This window comes from Cherax quadricarinatus, chromosome 15 (assembly GCF_038502225.1).
Source record: "Cherax quadricarinatus isolate ZL_2023a chromosome 15, ASM3850222v1, whole genome shotgun sequence".
Classification (NCBI taxonomy): Eukaryota; Metazoa; Arthropoda; class Malacostraca; order Decapoda; family Parastacidae; genus Cherax; species Cherax quadricarinatus.
In genome coordinates, this window is record NC_091306.1 from 38544203 (window position 1) to 38564932 (window position 20730).

At 44.6% G+C, this 20730-nt stretch overlaps 1 protein-coding gene across 1 annotated transcript in view; it reads left to right on the forward strand.

The window, feature by feature from the left end:
- The first annotated feature begins 1133 nt into the window (after positions 1-1133).
- The window catches only part of LOC138852734 (uncharacterized), a 99462-nt gene continuing 79865 nt past the window's right edge, over positions 1134-20730 (forward strand). Inside the window, exon 1 of the mRNA XM_070085298.1 lies at positions 1134-1706. The gene's annotated coding sequence lies outside the window, so the exon portion shown is untranslated. The remainder of the gene's footprint in view (positions 1707-20730) is intronic.

Consider the following 20730-nt stretch of genomic DNA (forward strand, 5'->3'; position numbering starts at 1 on the left):
CACACATCACTGCTACCACTACCGCAGGCGGCGCACATCACTGCTGCCACAACCGTGGGCGGCGCACATCACTGCTGCCACTACCGTGGGCGGCGCACATCACTGCTGCCACTACCGTGGGCGGCGCACATCACTGCTGCCACTACCGTGGGCGGCGCACATCACTGCTGCCACTACCGTGGGCGGCGCACATCACTGCTGCCACTATCGTGGGCGGCGCACATCACTGCTGCCACTATCGTGGGCGGCGCACATCACTGCTGCAACTATCGTGGGCGGCGCACATCACTGCTGCCACTATCGTGGGCGGCGCACATCACTGCTGCCACTACCGTGGGCGGCGCACATCACTGCTGCCACTACCGTGGGCGGCGCACATCACTGCTGCCACTACCGTGGGCGGCGCACATCACTGCTGCCACTACCGTGGGCGGCGCACATCACTGCTGCCACTATCGTGGGCGGCGCACATCACTGCTGCCACTATCGTGGGCGGCGCACATCACTGCTGCCACTATCGTGGGCGGCGCACATCACTGCTGCCACTACCGTGGGCGGCGCACATCACTGCTGCCACTACCGTGGGCGGCCCACATCACTGCTGCCACTACCGTGGGCGGCGCACATCACTGCTGCCACTATCGTGGGCGGCGCACATCACTGCTGCCACTATCGTGGGCGGCGCACATCACCGCTGCCACTATCGTGGGCGGCGCACATCACCGCTGCCACTATCGTGGGCGGCGCACATCACTGCTGCCACTATCGTTGGCGGCGCACATCACTGCTGCCACTATCGTGGGCGGCGCACATCACTGCTGCCACTATCGTGGGCGGCGCACATCACCGCTGCCACTATCGTGGGCGGCGCACATCACTGCTGCCACTATCGTGGGCGGCGCACATCACTGCTGCCACTATCGTGGGCGGCGCACATCACTGCTGCCACTATCGTGGGCGGCGCACATCACCGCTGCCACTATCGTGGGCGGCGCACATCACTGCTGCCACTATCGTGGGCGGCGCACATCACTGCTGCCACTATCGTGGGCGGCGCACATCACTGCTGCCACTATCGTGGGCGGCGCACATCACTGCTGCCACTATCGTGGGCGGCGCACATCACTGCTGCCACTGCCGCAGGCGGCACACATCACCAGTGTATCTTGTGCATATTTAACAGCTGATTGTGGGAGTAACACGTGCTCCTGCTACACCACGTGTTCAGTGTAACACGTGCTCCTGCTACACCACGTGTTCAGTGTAACACGTGCTCCTGCTACACTACGTGTTCAGTGTAACACGTGCTCCTGCTACACTACGTGTTCAGTGTAACACGTGCTCCTGCTACACCACGTGTTCAGTGTAACACGTGCTCCTGCTACACTACGTGTTCAGTGTAACACGTGCTCCTGCTACACCACGTGTTCAGTGTAACACGTGCTCCTGCTACACTACGTGTTCAGTGTAACACGTGCTCCTGCTACACCACGTGTTCAGTGTAACACGTGCTCCTGCTACACTACGTGTTCAGTGTAACACGTGCTCCTGCTACACCACGTGTTCTGCTGCGCCACGTGATCACTACCACGTGCCTCTGCTGCACCACGTGATCACTACCACGTGCCTCTGTTACACCACGTGATCACTGTAACACGCGCTTCTGCTACGCCACGTGATCAATGTGTCGAGTTTGTTCACTCTTAGTAAGTAAACTGACCCGTGGCTACTTGTACTGAACACTTAGAGAACACTGCACTTAGTGTTGACGTATAAAGTTGTTCACTTTGTTGTTCTTGTGTTCCAGTAATAACTGCTGGTGACAGTGTTCTTGTTGTGTTCCAGTAATAACTGCTGGTGACAGTGTTCTTGTTGTGTTCCAGTAATAACTGCTGGTGACAGTGTTCTTGTTGTGTTCCAGTAATAACTGCTGGTGACAGTGTTCTTGTTGTGTTCCAGTAATAACTGCTGGTGACAGTGTTCTTGTTGTGTTCCAGTAATAACTGCTGGTGACAGTGTTCTTGTTGTGTTCCAGTAATAACTGCTGGTGACAGTGTTCTTGTTGTGTTCCAGTAATAACTGCTGGTGACAGTGTTCTTGTTGTGTTCCAGTAATAACTGCTGGTGACAGTGTTCTTGTTGTGTTCCAGTAATAACTGCTGGTGACAGTGTTCTTGTTGTGTTCCAGTAATAACTGCTGGTGACAGTGTTCTTGTTGTGTTCCAGTAATAACTGCTGGTGACAGTGTTCTTGTTGTGTTCCAGTAATAACTGCTGGTGACAGTGTTCTTGTTGTGTTCCAGTAATAACTGCTGGTGACAGTGTTCTTGTTGTGTTCCAGTAATAACTGCTGGTGACAGTGTTCTTGTTGTGTTCCAGTAATAACTGCTGGTGACAGTGTTCTTGTTGTGTTCCAGTAATAACTGCTGGTGACAGTGTTCTTGTTGTGTTCCAGTAATAACTGCTGGTGACAGTGTTCTTGTTGTGTTCCAGTAATAACTGCTGGTGACAGTGTTCTTGTTGTGTTCCAGTAATAACTGCTGGTGACAGTGTTCTTGTTGTGTTCCAGTAATAACTGCTGGTGACAGTGTTCTTGTTGTGTTCCAGTAATAACTGCTGGTGACAGTGTTCTTGTTGTGTTCCAGTAATAACTGCTGGTGACAGTGTTCTTGTTGTGTTCCAGTAATAACTGCTGGTGACAGTGTTCTTGTTGTGTTCCAGTAATAACTGCTGGTGACAGTGTTCTTGTTGTGTTCCAGTAATAACTGCTGGTGACAGTGTTCTTGTTGTGTTCCAGTAATAACTGCTGGTGACAGTGTTCTTGTTGTGTTCCAGTAATAACTGCTGGTGACAGTGTTACACTGTTATCAAGTGGCTTTATTGATGCATAACTGCGTGTGTGTGTGTGTACTCTAATTGTGATTGCAGTGGTCAAGCTACAGCTCCTGGCCCCGCCTTTTCACTGGTCGCTACTAGGTCGTTCTCCCTGCTCCATGAGCTTCATCATACCTCTTCTTAAAGCTATGTATGGATCCTGCCTCTACTACATCACTTTCCAGACTAGTCAACTTCCAGTGTCGTCAGGTCGATTCCCTTAACCTCTCTCGTACTACATGCCCCTTAGCTCCGGGACTAGCCTCGTTCCAAACCGTTGCACTATCCCTAATTTCCTGACGTACATGGCTAGGTGTGAGCTCCAAACTAGTGTTTCATACTCCAAAATGGGCCTGACGTACACGGTGTACAGGTTCCTGAACGATTCCTTATTGAGATATCGGAATGCTATTCTTAGGCTTGCTAAGCGCCCATATGCTTCAGCAGTTAGTTATTTAGTTGATGTGCGCCTCAGATGTGCTCGATATTTTACTCACCCCAAGATCCTTTACCTTGAGTGAGGTTTGTAATCTTTGGCCCCTAGCCTATACTCTACGGTTTTCTTTGCCCTTCCCCAGTCTTCATGACTTTGCGTTTGGTAGGGTTGAACTCCAGGAACCAGTTTCTGGATCAAGCCTGCAGTCTGTCCAGATCCCTTTGTAGTTCTGCCTGATCCGATTGAATTCTCCTCATTAATTTCACATCGTCTGCAAACAGGGACACTTCTGAGTCTGTTCTTTCGGTCATATCATTCACATATACCAGAAACAGCACCGGTCCTAGGACTGACCCCTTTGGAACCCGGCTTGTCACAGGAACCCACTCTGACACCTCGTTACATACCATGATTCGTTATTGTCTTCCTGTCGGGTATTCTCTGATCCATGGCAGTGCCTTAGCTGTTATAAATGCCTGGTCCTCTAGCTTTTGCACTAATCTCCTATGTGGAACTGTGTCGAAAGCCTTCTTATATTCCAGGAAAGTGCAATCTACCCATCCCTCTCTCTTTTGTCTTACTTCCGTCACCTTGTAAAGCTCCAGTAGGTTTGTAACACATGATTTCCCGTCCTTGAATCCGTATTGGTTGTCGTTGATAACCTCATTCCTATCTAGGTGCTCCACCACTCTTCCAATAATTTTCTCCATGACTACTGGTCAGTAGTTTAATGCCTCTTGTCTGTCTCTTTTCTCGAAAATTGGGATTACATTTGCTGACTTTCACACCTCAGGTAGTTGCTCTGTTTTGATGTGTTAAAGATTGTTGCTAGTGGAACACACAGTGCCTCTGCTCCCTCTCTCAGGACCCACGGAGAGATGTCTGGTCCCACCACCTTTGAGGTATCTAGTTCACTTAGCCTTTTTCACCTCCTCGGTTGTGTGTATCGTGTCCAGCACTTGTTGGTGTACCCCACCATTCTGGCTTTCTGGAATCCTTTCTGTCTCCACTGAAAATACTTCCTTAAATCTCATGTTGAGTTCTTCACATACTTATTGGTAGTTTATTGTGATCTTCCCTGTTTCCTTCCTCAACCTGATTACCTGGTCCTTTACTGCTGTTTTCCTCCTGATGTATCTGTACAACAGCTTTGCATCAGACTTCGCTTTCGATGCTGCATCATTTTCATAGTACAGTTGGGTCTCCCGCCTTATCTGTGCGTATTCGTTTCTGGCTCTTCGACTAATCTCCTTATTTTCATGGGTCCTTTGTCTTCTATACTTTTTCCATTCTCTAGTGCACTTAGCTTTGGGTACTCTACACCTTTAGGTGAAACAAGGGTTCATTCTGGTCTTTACATTGTTTCTGTTGCCCTTGGGTACGAACCTCTCCTCTGCCTCCTTGCGTTTTGTTGTCACGTATTCCATTATTTCATTTACTGATATTTCCACTAGTTCTCTTTCCCACTGAATCTCTTGCAGGAAATTCCTCATTCCTGTGTAGTCCACTCTTTTGTAGTTTGGCTTCTCCTATCCTACTCTTCCGGCTTCCCTTTCATATGTGATGTCCTCATTGTCTGAACTCATCATGGTGAATATGAAGTCGTCTTGCTGGTTCATCCTCTCTCTCTCTCTGGTAGTGTCCCTACTTGTTGATGCATGAGGTTTTCCAGTACCACCTCTGTCATCATAGTCCTCCACGCTTCTGGTCCCCCCCCCCCGTCTTGCTCCAGGTTTTCCCAGTCAGTTTCCTTGTGGATGAAGTCACCCATAGCTAGTAACTTTACCTGCCCACGTGAGCCCTTGTGGCCACCTCAGCTTGGGGGTGTGTGTGTATGTACTCACCTAATTGTACTCACCTAATTGTGGTTGCAGGGGTCGAGACTCAGCTCCTGGCCCTGCCTCTTCACTGATCGCTACTGGATCCTCTGCTAACAACTAAGTAAAACACACAGGTTGAGGAAGGAAACAGGGAAGATCACAATAAACTACCAATAAGTATGTGAAGAACTCAACATGAGATTTAAGGAAGTATTTTCAGTGGAGACAGAAAGGATTCCAGAAAGCCAGAATGGTGGGGTACACCATGGTGGTTGTACCATGATGGTTGTACCATGATGGTTGTACCATGATGGTTGTACCATGGTGGTTGTACCATGATGGTTGTACCATGATGGTTGTACCATGGTGGTTGTACCATGGTTGTACCATGATGGTTGTACCATGGTGGTTGTACTAAGATGGTTGTACCATGATGGTTGTACCATGATGGTTGTACTAAGATGGTTGTACCATGATGGTTGTACTAAGATGGTTGTACCATGATGATTGTCATATGTGTGTGTATGTGTGTGTGTGTGTGTGTGTGTGTGTGTGTGTGTGTGTGTGTGTTTTACTTAGTTGTTAGCAGTGGATGTCACCACTGTTGTTCTTCTCGTGACGTAACAACTTGTTCACTAACATGTGATGGTACTCCTGTCATGGTAGTTCTGGCAACATTCTCATACAAACCCTGTTTACTCTTTTCAAGTTCTTGATACAGTGGTTGTACCATGATGGTTGTACCATGGTGGTTGTACCATGGTGGTTGTACCATGATGGTTGTACCATGATGGTTGTACCATGGTTGTACCATGATTATACCATGATGGTTGTACTAAGATGGTTGTACCATGATGGTTGTACTAAGATGGTTGTACCATGATGGTTGTACCATGATGGTTGTACCATGATTATACCATGATGGTTGTACCATGATGGTTGTAATAAGATGGTTGTACCATGATGGTTGTACCATGATGGTTGTACCATGGTGGTTGTAATAAGATGGTTGTACCATGATGGTTGTACCATGATGGTTGTAATAAGATGGTTGTACCATGATGGTTGTACCATGGTGGTTGTACCATGATGGTTGTACCATGATGGTTGTACCATGATGGTTGTACCATGATGGTTGTAATAAGATGGTTGTACCATGATGGTTGTACCATGGTGGTTGTACCATGATGGTTGTACCATGGTGGTTGTACCATGATGGTTGTACCATGATGGTTGTACTAAGATGGTTGTACCATGATGGTTGTACCATGGTTGTACCATGATGGTTGTACCATGGTTGTACCATGGTGGTTGTACCATGGTGGTTGTACCATGATGGTTGTACCATGATGGTTGTACCATGGTTGTACCATGATGGTTGTACCATGATGGTTGTACCATGATGGTTGTACCATGATGGTTGTACCATTGTGGTTGTACCATGATGGTTGTACCATGGTGGTTGTACCATGATGGTTGTACTAAGATGGTTGTACCATGATATTTGTACTAAGATGGTTGTACCATGATGGTTGTACCATGACGGTTGTACCATGATGGTTGTACCATGGTGGTTGTACCATGATGGTTGTACTAAGATGGTTGTACCATGATGGTTGTACTAAGATGGTTGTACCATGATGGTTGTACTAAGATGGTTGTACCATGATGGTTGTACCATGACGGTTGTACCATGATGGTTGTACCATGGTGGTTGTACCATGATGGTTGCACAATGGTGGTTGTACCATGATGGTTGTACTAAGATGGTTGTACCATGATGGTTGTACTAAGATGGTTGTACCATGACGGTTGTACCATGACGGTTGTACCATGATGGTTGTACCATGGTGGTTGTACCATGATGGTTGTACTAAGATGGTTGTACCATGATGGTTGCACTAAGATGGTTGTACCATGCTGGTTGTACCATGATGGTTGTACTAAGATGGTTGTACCATGATGGTTGTACCACGATTATACCATGATGGTTGTACTAAGATGGTTGTACCATGATGGTTGTACTAAGATGGTTGCACCATGATGGTTGTACCATGATGGTTGTACCATGATGGTTGTACTAAGATGGTTGTACTAAGATGGTTGTACCATGATGGTTATTCAATGATGGTTGTACCATGATGGTTGTACCATGATGGTTGTACTAAGATGGTTGTACTAAGATGGTTGTACCATGATGGTTGTACCATGGTGGTTGTACCATGATGGTTGTACCATGATGGTTGTACCATGATGGTTGTACCATGGTGGTTGTACCATGATGGTTGTACTAAGATGGTTGTACAATGATGGTTATTCAATGATGGCTCTACCATGATGGTTGTACCATGGTGGTTCTATCAGTACAAACTCATCTCATTACACACTCATCTCAATACACACTAATCTCAGTGCGCACTCATCTCATTGCACACTCATCTCAGTACACACTCATCTCAGTACACACTCATCTAAATACTCATTCATCTCAGTGCACACTCATCTCAGTGCACACTCATCTCAATTCACACTCATCTCAGTACACCCTCATCTCAGTACATACTCATCTCATTACACACTCATCTCAGTACACACTCATCTCAGTACACACTCATTTCAATGCACACTCACCTCAGTATAAACTCACCTCTGTATAAACTCATCTCAGAACACATTGATCTCAGTTCACACTGATCTCAGTACACACTCATCTCAGTGCACATTCATCTCAGCACACACTCATCTCGCTACACACTAATCTCACTACATACTCATCTCAGTGCACACTCATCTCACTACACACTCATCTCAGTGCACACTCATCTCACTACACACTCATCTCACTACACACTCATCTCACTACACACTCATCTCAATACACACTCATCTCAGTATACACTCATCTTACTACACACTCATCTCAGTACACACTCATCTCACTACACACTCATCTCACTAAATACTCATCTCAGTATACACTCATCTCGCTACACACTCATCTCACTACACACTCTCCTCAGTACACACTCATCGCAGTACACACTCATCTCAGTATACACTCATCTCAATACACACTCATCTCAGTATACACTCATCTCACTACACACTCGTCTTAGTACACACTTATCTCACTACACACTCATCGCAGTACACACTCATCTCAGTACACACTCATATCACTACACACTCATCTCACTAAACACTCATCTCACTATACACTCATCTCACTACACACTCATCTCAGTACACACTCATCTCAGTATACACTCATCTCAGTATACACTCATCTCATTACACACTCATCTCAGTATACACTCATCTCAGTACACACTCGTCTCACTACACGCTCATCTTACTACACACTCATCTCAGTATACACTCATCTCTCTACACACTTAACTCAGTATACACTTACCTCACTACACACTCATGTCAGTGTACACTCATCCCACTAAACACTCATCTCAGTATACACTCATGTCACTACACACTCATGTCACTACACACTCATCTCTGTACACACTCATCTCACAACACACTTATCTCAGCATACACTAATCTCACTACACACTCATCTCGCTACGCACTCATCTCAGTTCACATCTCAGCATACACTCATCTCTCTACACACTCATCTCACTACACAATCACTCACGTCAGTACACACTCATCTCACTACACATTCGTCTCACTACACACTCATCTCAGTACACACTCATCTCACTACACATTCATCTCAGTACACACTCATCTCACTACACACTCATCTCACTACACACTCATCTCACTACACACTCGTCTCACTACACACTCATCTCACTACACACTCATCTCACTACAGACTCATCTCACTAAACACTCATCTCACTACAGACTCATCTCACTAAACTCATCTCAGTACACACTCTCACTGCACACTCATCTCACTACACACTCATGTCAGTACACACTCATCTCAGTACACACTAATCTCAGTACACACTCATCTCTCTACACACTCATCTCACTACACACTCATCTCACCACTCATCTCACTACACACTCATCTCAGTACACACTCATCTCAGGACACACTCATCTCAGTACACACTCATCTCAGGACACACTCATCTCACTACGCACCCATCTCAGTACACACACATCTCACTACACACTCATATCAGTACACACTTATCTCACTACACACTCATCTCACTACACACTCATCTCAGTACACACTCATCTCACTAAATACTCATCTCAGTATACAGTCATCTCACTACACACTCATCTCATTTCGCACTCATCTCACTACACACTCATCTCACTTCACTCATCTCTCTACACATTTATCTCACTACACACTCATTTCACCGCACACTAAACTCACTACACATTAATCTCACTACACACTCATCTCAGTGTACACTCATCTCACTACACTTTCACATCAGTATACTCTAATCTCACTACACACTCATCTCAGTATATACTCATCTCACTACACACTCATCTCACTACACTCATCTCATTACACACTCATCTCACTACACACTCATCTCAGTACACACTCATCTCACTACACACTCATCCCAGTACACACTCATCTCAGTACACACTCATTTCACTACACACTCATCTCACTACACACTCATCTCTCTACACACTCATCTCACTTCACACTTTTCACTACACTCATATCATTACACTCTCATCTCATTGCACACTCATCTCACTACACACTCATCTCACTACACACTCATCTCAGTACACACTCTTCTCACTACACACTCATCTCCGTTGAAGATTGAGACACTTACGCAGCATATGGGAATCTTTATTCAGGAAACGTTTCGCCACACAGTGGCTTCATCAGTCCAATACAAAGAGGAAGGCGTAAGGAGAGGAGGAGTATGAGGTAATCAGTCCCTCAACCTGGAGTCGATGTGTTCAGTCCATCACTCTTGTAGAATGTACAGCATAGGTTAGGTTAGGTAAGGTTCGTCAGGAAACAGGACAAATGTTTCCTGACGCGGGTCTTAGTCAGATGATGACCCGCCTTTGGAGCTTTTGGTCATCTGACCGAGGCCTTCCGCTGGCTTACCGGTCCACCCCTTTAAAAATTATGGTCATTTATAACCAGTCTGTACAGCATAGGGCCGTAGACGTGGCTTATATACTGTAGTGAGGTGAGGTGAAGCAGGTGGAGGCGGGGTCATAGTGGTACCATCCACTAGTCGAAGTAGGTCTTTGTCCAAAGGTTGAACAAGTGTTGAAGAATTCTTTGTAACAAGATCCCATGATGCTGCAGTGTCTGACAGTTGTTGGACTGAACACATCGACTCCAGGTTGAGGGACTGATTACCTCATACTCCTCCTCTCCTTACGCCTTCCTCTTTGTATTGGACTGATGAAGCCACTGTGTGGCGAAACGTTTCCTGAATAAAGATTCCCATATGCTGCATAAGTGTCTCAATCTTCAACTTGTCGGTTTTTCAAACCATTCATCACTCACCTCAGTACCCACTCATCTCACTACGCACTCACCTCAGTACACACTCCTCTTACTACACACTCATCTCAGTACACACTCATCTCACTACGCACTCACCTCAGTACACACTCCTCTTACTACACACTCATCTCAGTACACACTCATCTCAGTACACACTCATCTCACTACACACTCATCTCAGTACACACTCCTCTTACTACACACTCATCTCAGTACACACTCATCTCAGTACACACTCATCTGACTACACACTTATCTCACTACACACTCATCTCACTACACACTCATCTCACTACACACTAATCTCACTACACACTCATGTCAGTACACACTCATCTGACTACACACTAATCTCAGCACACACTCATCTCACTACACACTCATCTCAGTACACACTCATCTCATTACACTCATCTCATTGCACTCTCATCTCAGTGCACACTTATCTCACTACACACTCGTCTCAGTACACACTCATCTCACTACACACTCATCTCAGCACAAACTCATCTCAGTACACACTCATCTCAGTACACACTCACCTCGCTACACACTCATCTCACTACACACTCATCTCACTACACGCTCATCTCACTACACACTCATCTCACTGCACACTCATCTCACTACACACTCATCTCAGAACACATTCATTTCAGTACACACTCATCTTAGCACACACTCATCTCAGTACACACTAATCTTGCTACACACTCATCTCAGTACACACTCATCTCAGAACACACTCATTTCAGTGCACACTCATCTCACTACACACTCATCTCAGTACACACTTATCTCAGTACACATTCATCTCAGTACACACTCATCTTACTACACACTCATCTCAGTACACACAAATCTCATTACACACTCATCTCAATATACACTCATGTCACTACACACTCCTCTCAGTATACACTCATCTCTACACACTCTTGTCAGTATATACTCATCTCATTACACATTCATCTCAGTATACACTCATCTCACTACACACTCATCTCAGTACACACTATCTCACTACACACTCATCTCAGTATTCACTCATCTCACTACACACTCATCTCAGTATACACTCATCTCACTACACACTCGTCCCACTACACACTCATCTCATTACACATTCATCTCACTACACACTCATCTCAGTATACACTCATGTCACTGCACTCTCACATCGGTATACACTCATCTCACTACACACTCATCTCAGTACATACTCATCTTACTACACACTCATCTCAGTATACACTCATCTCACTAGACACTCATCTCATTACACACTCATCTCACAACACACTCATCTCAGTATACACTCGTCTCACTACACACTCATGTCAGTATACACTCACCTCACTACGCACTTATGTCAGTATACACACATCTCCCTACACACTCGTCTCACTACACACTCATGTCAGTAACCACTCATCTCACTACACATTCGTCTCACTAGACACTCATCTCAGAACACATTCATCTCACTACACATTCATCTCTGTAGAAATTCATCTCATTAAACACTCTTCTCAGTACACACTCATCTAACTACACACTAATCTCACTAAACACTCATCTCAGTACACGCTCATCTCACTACACACTCATCTCACCACACACTCATCTCACAAAACACTCATCTCACTACGCACTTATCTCAGTACACACTCATCTCACTAGACACTTATCTCAGTACACACTCATCTCAGTACACAGTCATCTCAGTACACACTCATCTCACTATACACTCATCTAAGTACACACTCATCTCCCTACAGATTCATCTCAGTACTCACTCATCTCTGAACACACTCATCTCAGTACACACTCATCTCACTACACACTTATCTCACTACACACTCGTCTCAGTACACACTCATCTCAGTACACACTTATCTCCCTACACACTCATCTCACTACACACTCATCTCACTACACAATCGTCTCAGTACACACTCATCTCAGTACACACTCATCTCACTACACACTTATCTCCCTACACACTCATCTCACTACACACTCATCTCAGTACACATTTCAGTACACACTCATTTCACTACACACTCATCTCAGTACACACTCATCTCCCTAAACACTCATGCCCGTACACACTCATGTCGCTACACATCTCACATCACACTCATCTCAGTACACACTCATCTCAGTACACACTCATCTCAGTACACACTCATCTCAGTACACACTCATCTCAGTACACACTCATCTCAGTACACACTCATCTGAGTACACACTCATCTGAGTACACACTCATCTCACTACACACTCATCTCACTATACACTCATTTAAGTACACACTCATCTCCCTACAGATTCATCTCAGTACACACTTATCTCACTACACACTCATCTCAGTACACACTCATCTCACTACACACTCATCTCAGAACACACTCATCTCAGTACACACTCATCTCAGTACACATCTCAGAACACACTCATCTCAGTACACACTCATCTCACTACACACTCTTCTCAGAACACACTCATCTCAGTACACACTCATCTCAGTACACATCTCAGAACACACACATCTCAGTACACAATCATCTCACTACACACTCATCTCAGTACACACTCATCTCACTACATACTCATCTCACTACACACTTATCTCCCTACACACTCATCTCACTACACACTCACCTCAGTACACATCTCAGTACACACTCATCTCACTACACACTCATCACAGTACACACTCATCTCAGTACACACTCTTCTCATTACACACTCATCTCACTACACACTCATCTCAGCACACACTCATCTCAGTACACTCTCATCTCGCTACAAACTCATCTCAGAACACACTCATCTCAGTACACACTCATCTCACTACACACTCATCTCAGTACACACTCATCTCACTATACACTCATCTAAGTACACACTCATCTCCCTACACACTCATGCCCGTACACACTCATGTCACTACACACTCATCTCACTTCACACTCATCCCAGTACATACTCATCTCAATACACACTCATCTCACTACACACTCATCTCACTACACACTCAACTCACTACTCACTCATCACAGTACACACTCATTTCCCTTCACACTCATCTCACTACATACTCATCTTAGTACGCACTCGTCTCACTACACACTCATCTCACTACACACTCATCTCACTACACACTCATCTCACTACACACTCATCTCAGTAAACATCTGTCTACACACTCATCTCACTACACACTCATCTCAGTAAACATCTGTCTACACACTCATCTCACTACACACTCATCTCAGTACACACTCTTCTCAGTACACACTCATCTCACTAAACACTCATCTGAGTACACACTCATCTCAGTACACTCATCTCACTACAAACTCATCTCACTACACAGTCATCTCAGTACACACTCATCTCCCTACACACTCATGCTCGTACACACTCTTGTCACTACACACTCATCTCACTTCACACTCATCTCAGTACACACTCATCTCACTACACATCTCACTACACACTCAGCTCAATACACACTCATCTCACTACTCACTCATCTCAGTACACAATTATTTCCCTTCACACTCAACTCACTACACACTCATCTCAGTACACAGTCATCTCAGTACACACTCATCTCACTACACACACATCTCAGTACACACAAATCTCACTACACATTCATGTCACAACACTCTCATCTCACTACACACTCATCTCACTACACAGTCATCTCAGCACACACTCATCTCCGTACACACTCATCTCGATGCACACTCATCTCGCTATACACTCATCTCACTACGCACTCATCTCACTACACACTCATCTCACTACACTCTCATCTCACTACACAGTCATCTCAGTACACACTCATCTCACTACACACTCATCTCAATATACACTCATGTCACTACACACTCATCTTAGTAAACACGCATCTCAGTACACACTCTTCTCACTACACACTCGTCTCAGTACTCACTCATCTCAGTATACACTCATCTCTACACACTCAACTCAGTATACACTCATCTCACTACACACTCATGTCAGTATACACTCACCTCACTACGCACTCATGTCAGTATAGACTCATCTTACTACGCACTAATCTCAGTTCACAACTCAGTATACACTCATCTCACTACACAATCATGTCAGTAACCACTCATGTCACTACACACTCATCTCAGAACACACTCATCTCACTACACACTCATGTCAGTATACACTCATCTCACTACACACTCGTCTCACTACACAATCATGTCAGTAACCACTCATGTCACTACACATTCGTCTCACTACACACTCATCTCAGAACACACTCATCTCACTACACATTCATCTCAGTAGACACTAATCTCATTAAACACTCATCTCAGTACACACTCATCTCACTAGACACTCATCTCGCCACACACTCATCTCACAACACACTCATCTCACTACACACTTATCCCAGTACACACTCATCTCAGCACACAGTCTTCTCAGTACACAGTCATCTCACTATACACTCATCTAAGTACTCACTCATCTCCCTACAGATTCATCTCAGTACACACTCATCTCACTACACACTCATCTCAGTACACACTCATCTCACTACACACTCATCTCATTACACACTCATCTCAGTACACACTCATCTCAATGCACACTCATCTCACTACACATTCATCTCACTACACACTTATCTCCCTACACACTCATATCACTACACACTCATGCCCTTACACACTCATGTCGCTACACATCTCACTTCACACTCATGTCACTACACACTCATCTCAGTATACACATATCTCACTACACACTCATCTCAATATACACTCATCTCACTACACACTCGTCCCACACACATCTCAGTATACATCTCAGTACACACTCATTTCACTACACACTCATCTCAGTACACACTCATCTCCCTACACACTCATGCCCTTACACACTCATGTCGCTACACATCTCACTTCACACTCATGTCACTACACACTCATCTCAGTATACACATATCTCACTACACACTCATCTCAATATACACTCATCTCACTACACACTCGTCCCACTACACACTCATCTCACTACACATTCTTCTCACTACACACTCATCTCAGTATACACTTATCTCACTACGCTCTCACATCAGTATACACTCATCTCACTACACTCATCTCAGTACATACTCATCTTACTACACAGTCATCTCAATATACACTCATCTCACTACACACTCATGTGAGTATACACTCACCTCACTACGCACTCATGTCAGTATACACTCATCTTGGAAATAAATGGTATCAAATACCGACACAGCAGAAATATAAACACATATGCAATATAATGTGATCCTGCCTACAAAGTAGGCTTCTACAGTCAAGTACAGAAAAGTTGATAGAAGCAGAAGGTACTTGAAGACGATGTAATCAGTCCATCACCCTTAAAGTTTTGAGGTGGTCAGTCCCTCAGTCTGGAGAAGAGCATTGTTCCATAGTATGAAACAATATGGAGAAGAAGTGACAGGATGGAGCTTTTTATAGCGCCAAGAGGTGAGACGTAGGCCACTAGGAGAGGTAAGAACTCAGATGTCTCAAATCCAGCCCCTCTCACTAGTGGAAGTAGTCGAAGTTGATTGCAGGTCTGTACCAAGATACCCTTGTGTTGCAGTGTCTGACAGATTGAACATCAAAATGGTATAAAATACCACTAGTGAGAGGGGCTGGATTTGAGAGGGACCTGACCTCTCAACATCTGAGTTCTTACCTCTCCTAGTGGCCTACGTCTCACCTCTTGGCGCTATAAAAAGCTCCATCCTGTCACTTCTTCTCCATATTGTTTCATACTATGGAACAATGCTCTTCTCCAGACTGAGGGACTGACCACCTCAAAACTTTAAGGGTGATGGACTGATTACATCGTCTTCAAGTATCTTCTCCTTCTATCAACTTTTCTGTACTTGACTGAAGAAGCCTACTGTGTAGGCGAAACGTTTCATAATAAAGATACCTAACTGTTGCATATGTGTCTTACCTAACAACCTGTCGGTATTTTATACCATTTTAATGTTCAATAATGTGATCCTTTGTTGACAACGTTTCACCCACACAGTGGGCTTTTTCAAGTCACACACAGATCTACCTGGGGTGTAAGGTACGGGAGTATTTATAGTCATGTTCAGAATGTTGAGGTCAGGTGGAGAATGCTGCATCTGATGATCTACCGGGTGGAGTTAGAGAGTCTTGGGTAGCTTGGCAGGGGTATTGGACAAGTTGTGAGTAGACCTTCTGCAGTGTTCTATGTTCTTATGTGGGATAGCGATGAAGAAGTTTCTTGGCGAGTGGTTCAGCTATGTTATAGAAGCCGTTGTTCTGGTTGAAATTGTTGGTTATAGAGATAAGCGATGATTCCAGGATTCTTCGGTATTCAGTGTTGTCTTCTGTGGCGATAAGTCTTGAGTTTCTGTAGTTAATTAAATGGTTATGTGAATTGCGATGTTGTACACAGGCATTCCTTGTATCGTCAGTCCTGCTTGCATATTGGTGTTCTGAAATACGTGTTTGGAGGTCTCTTGATGTTTCGCCCACATATAATTTGTTGCAGTTATTACAAGGGATTATGTATACCCCTGCAAAGGATGGAGGCTTGTCCTGTCTACTACTGGTGATGTCCTTGATGGTCGTGGTTGTGGAGGTAGATACTTGGAATGATGTATTGGAAAAGATGTTGGAAACATGTTTGGCAATGGAGTTGGTAGGGAGGACTATGTATCTCTTCTCGGCAGTGTCTTCTCTGGGTGTGTTGAAGATGTTTAATGCCCGCCGTCTGCAGTCTCTAATGAAGTGACGAGGATAGTGGAGTTTAGAAAATACTTGTTCAATTATAGTGCATTCTTCCTCAAGGAACTCTTTGCTGCAGATTCTGAGTGCACGCAGGAAGAAGCCTATAATTACACCACGTTTGGTTTTGGTGTCGTGGTGAGAGTAGAAGTGGAGAAGATCGTTTTGGTTGGTGGGTTTTCTATAGACTTTAAAACGAAGTTCGTGGTCAGCTTTGCAGAGCAGAACATCAAGGAAAGGAAGAGTGTTGTCGACTTCTTCTTCAAGTGTGAACTGGATTGAAGGCTCGACCTGGTTGATCTTGTCTTGCAGAGCTTGAACGTTGAAGCGTTTAGGAGTTATGAGGAGAATGTCGTCAACATAACGGAGCCAGGTGACAGACGAAGGAAAAAAAACCCACCAACCAAAACGATCTTCTCCACTTCTACTCTCACCACGACACCAAAACCAAACGTGGTGTAATTATAGGCTTCTTCCTGCGTGCACTCAGAATCTGCAGCAATGAGTTCCTTGAGGAAGAATGCACTATAATTGAACAAGTATTTTCTAAACTCCACTATCCTCGTCACTTCATCAGAGACTGCAGACGGCGGGCATTAAACATCTTCAACACACCCAGAGAAGACACTGCCGAGAAGAGATACATAGTCCTCCCTACCAACTCCATTGCCAAACATGTTTCCAACATCTTTTCCAATACATCATTCCAAGTATCTACCTCCACAAGCACGACCATCAAGGACATCACCAGTAGTAGACAGGACAAGCCTCCATCCTCTGCAGGGGTATACATAATCCCTTGTAATAACTGCAACAAATTATATGTGGGCGAAACATCAAGAGACCTCCAAACACGTATTTCAGAACACCAATATGCAAGCAGGACTGACGATACAAGAAATGCCTGTGTACAACATCGCAGTTCACATAACCATTTAATTAACTACAGAAACTCAAGACTTATCGCCACAGAAGACAACACTGAATACCGAAGAATCCTGGAATCATCGCTTATCTCTATAACCAACAATTTCAACCATAACAACGGCTTCTATAACATAGCTGAACCACTCGCCAAGAAACTTCTTCATCGCTATCCCACATAAGAACATAGAACACTGCAGAAGGTCTACTCACAACTTGTCCAATACCCCTGCCAAGCTACCCAAGACTCTATAACTCCACCCGGTAGATCATCAGATGCAGCATTCTCCACCTGACCTCAACATTCTGAACATGACTATAAATACTCTCGTACCTTCCAACCCCAGGTAGATCTGTGTGTGACTTGAAAAAGCCCACTGTGTGGGCGAAACGTTGTCAATAAAGGTTCACATTATATTGCATATGTGTTTATATTTATACACTCATCTCACTACACACTCATGTCAGTAACCACTCATCTCACTACACATTCATCTCAGTAGAAACTCATCTCATTAAACACTCTTCTCAGTACACACTCATCTAACTGCACACTAATCTCACTAAACACTCATCTCAGTACACACTCATCTCACTACACACTCATCTCACCACACACTCCTCTCACAACAAACTTATCTCAGTACACACTCACCTCAGTACACACTCATCTCAGTACACAGTCATCTCAGTACACACTCATCTCAGTACACAGCCATCTCAGTACACACTCATCTCACTACACACTCATCTCACTACACACTCATCTCAGTACACAGCCATCTCAGTACACACTCATCTCCCTACAGATTCATCTCACTACACACTCATCTCACTACACACTCATCTCTGTACACACTCATCTCACTACACACTCATCTCTGTACACACTCATCTCACTACACACTCATCTCACTACACACTCATCTCAGTACACACTCATCTCACTACACACTCATCTCACTACACACTTATCTCCCTACACACTCATCTCACTACACACTCATCTCAGTACACACTCATTTCACTACACACTCATCTCAGTAGACACTCATCTCCCTACACACTCATGCCCGTACACACTCATGTCGCTACACGTCTCACTTAACACTCATCTCAGTACACACTCCTCTCAGTACACACTCATCTCAGTGCACACTCATCTCACTACACACTCATCTCAGTACACACTCATCTCAGCACACACTCTTCTCAGTACACACTCATCTCACTACACACTCATCTCAGTACACACTCATCTCAGTACACACTCATCTCAGTACACACTCATCTCAGTACACTCTCATCTCACTACAAACTCATCTCACTACACACTCATCTCAGTACACACTCATCTCAGTACACACTCATGTCACTACACACTCATCTCACTTCACACTCATCTCAGTAAACACTCATCTCACTACACACTCATCTCACTACACACTCATCTCACTACACAATCATCCCCACTACTCACTCATCTCAGTACACACTCATTTCCCTTCACACTCATCTCACTACACACTCATCTCTACACACTCATCTCAGTGCACACTCATCTCTGTACACAGTCATCTCACTACACACTCATCTCACTACACACTCATCTCAGTGAACATCTGTCTACACACTCATCTCACTACACACCCATCTCAGTGCACACTCATCTCACTACACACTCATCTCAGTATACACTCATCTCACTACACACCCATCTCAGTACACACTCATGTCGCTACACGCTTATCTCAGTGCACACTCATGACAGTACATATTCATCTCAGTACTCACTCATCTCACTACACACTCATCTCACTACACGGTCATCTCAGTACACACTCATCTCAGTACACACTCATCTCAGTACACACTTATCTCGCTTCACACTCATCTCAGTACACACTTATCTCGCTACACACTCATCTCAGTACACACTCATCTCACTACACACTCATCTCAGTACACACTCATCTCACTACAGACTCATCTCAGTACACACTCATCTCAGTAAACACTCATCTCACTACACACTCATCTCAGTACACACTCATCTCACTACACACTCATCTCAGTACACACTCATCTCAGTACACACTCATCTCACTACACACTCATTTCAGTACACACTCATCTGAGTACACACTCATCTTAGTACAAACTTATCTCGCTACACACTCATCTCAGTACACATTTATCTCACTACACTCTCATCTCAGTACACACTCATCTCACTACACACTCATCAAGGTACACTCATCTCGCTACACACTCATCTCAGTACACACTCATCTCACTAAACACTCATCTCTGTACACACTCATCTCACTACACACTCATCTCAGCACTCA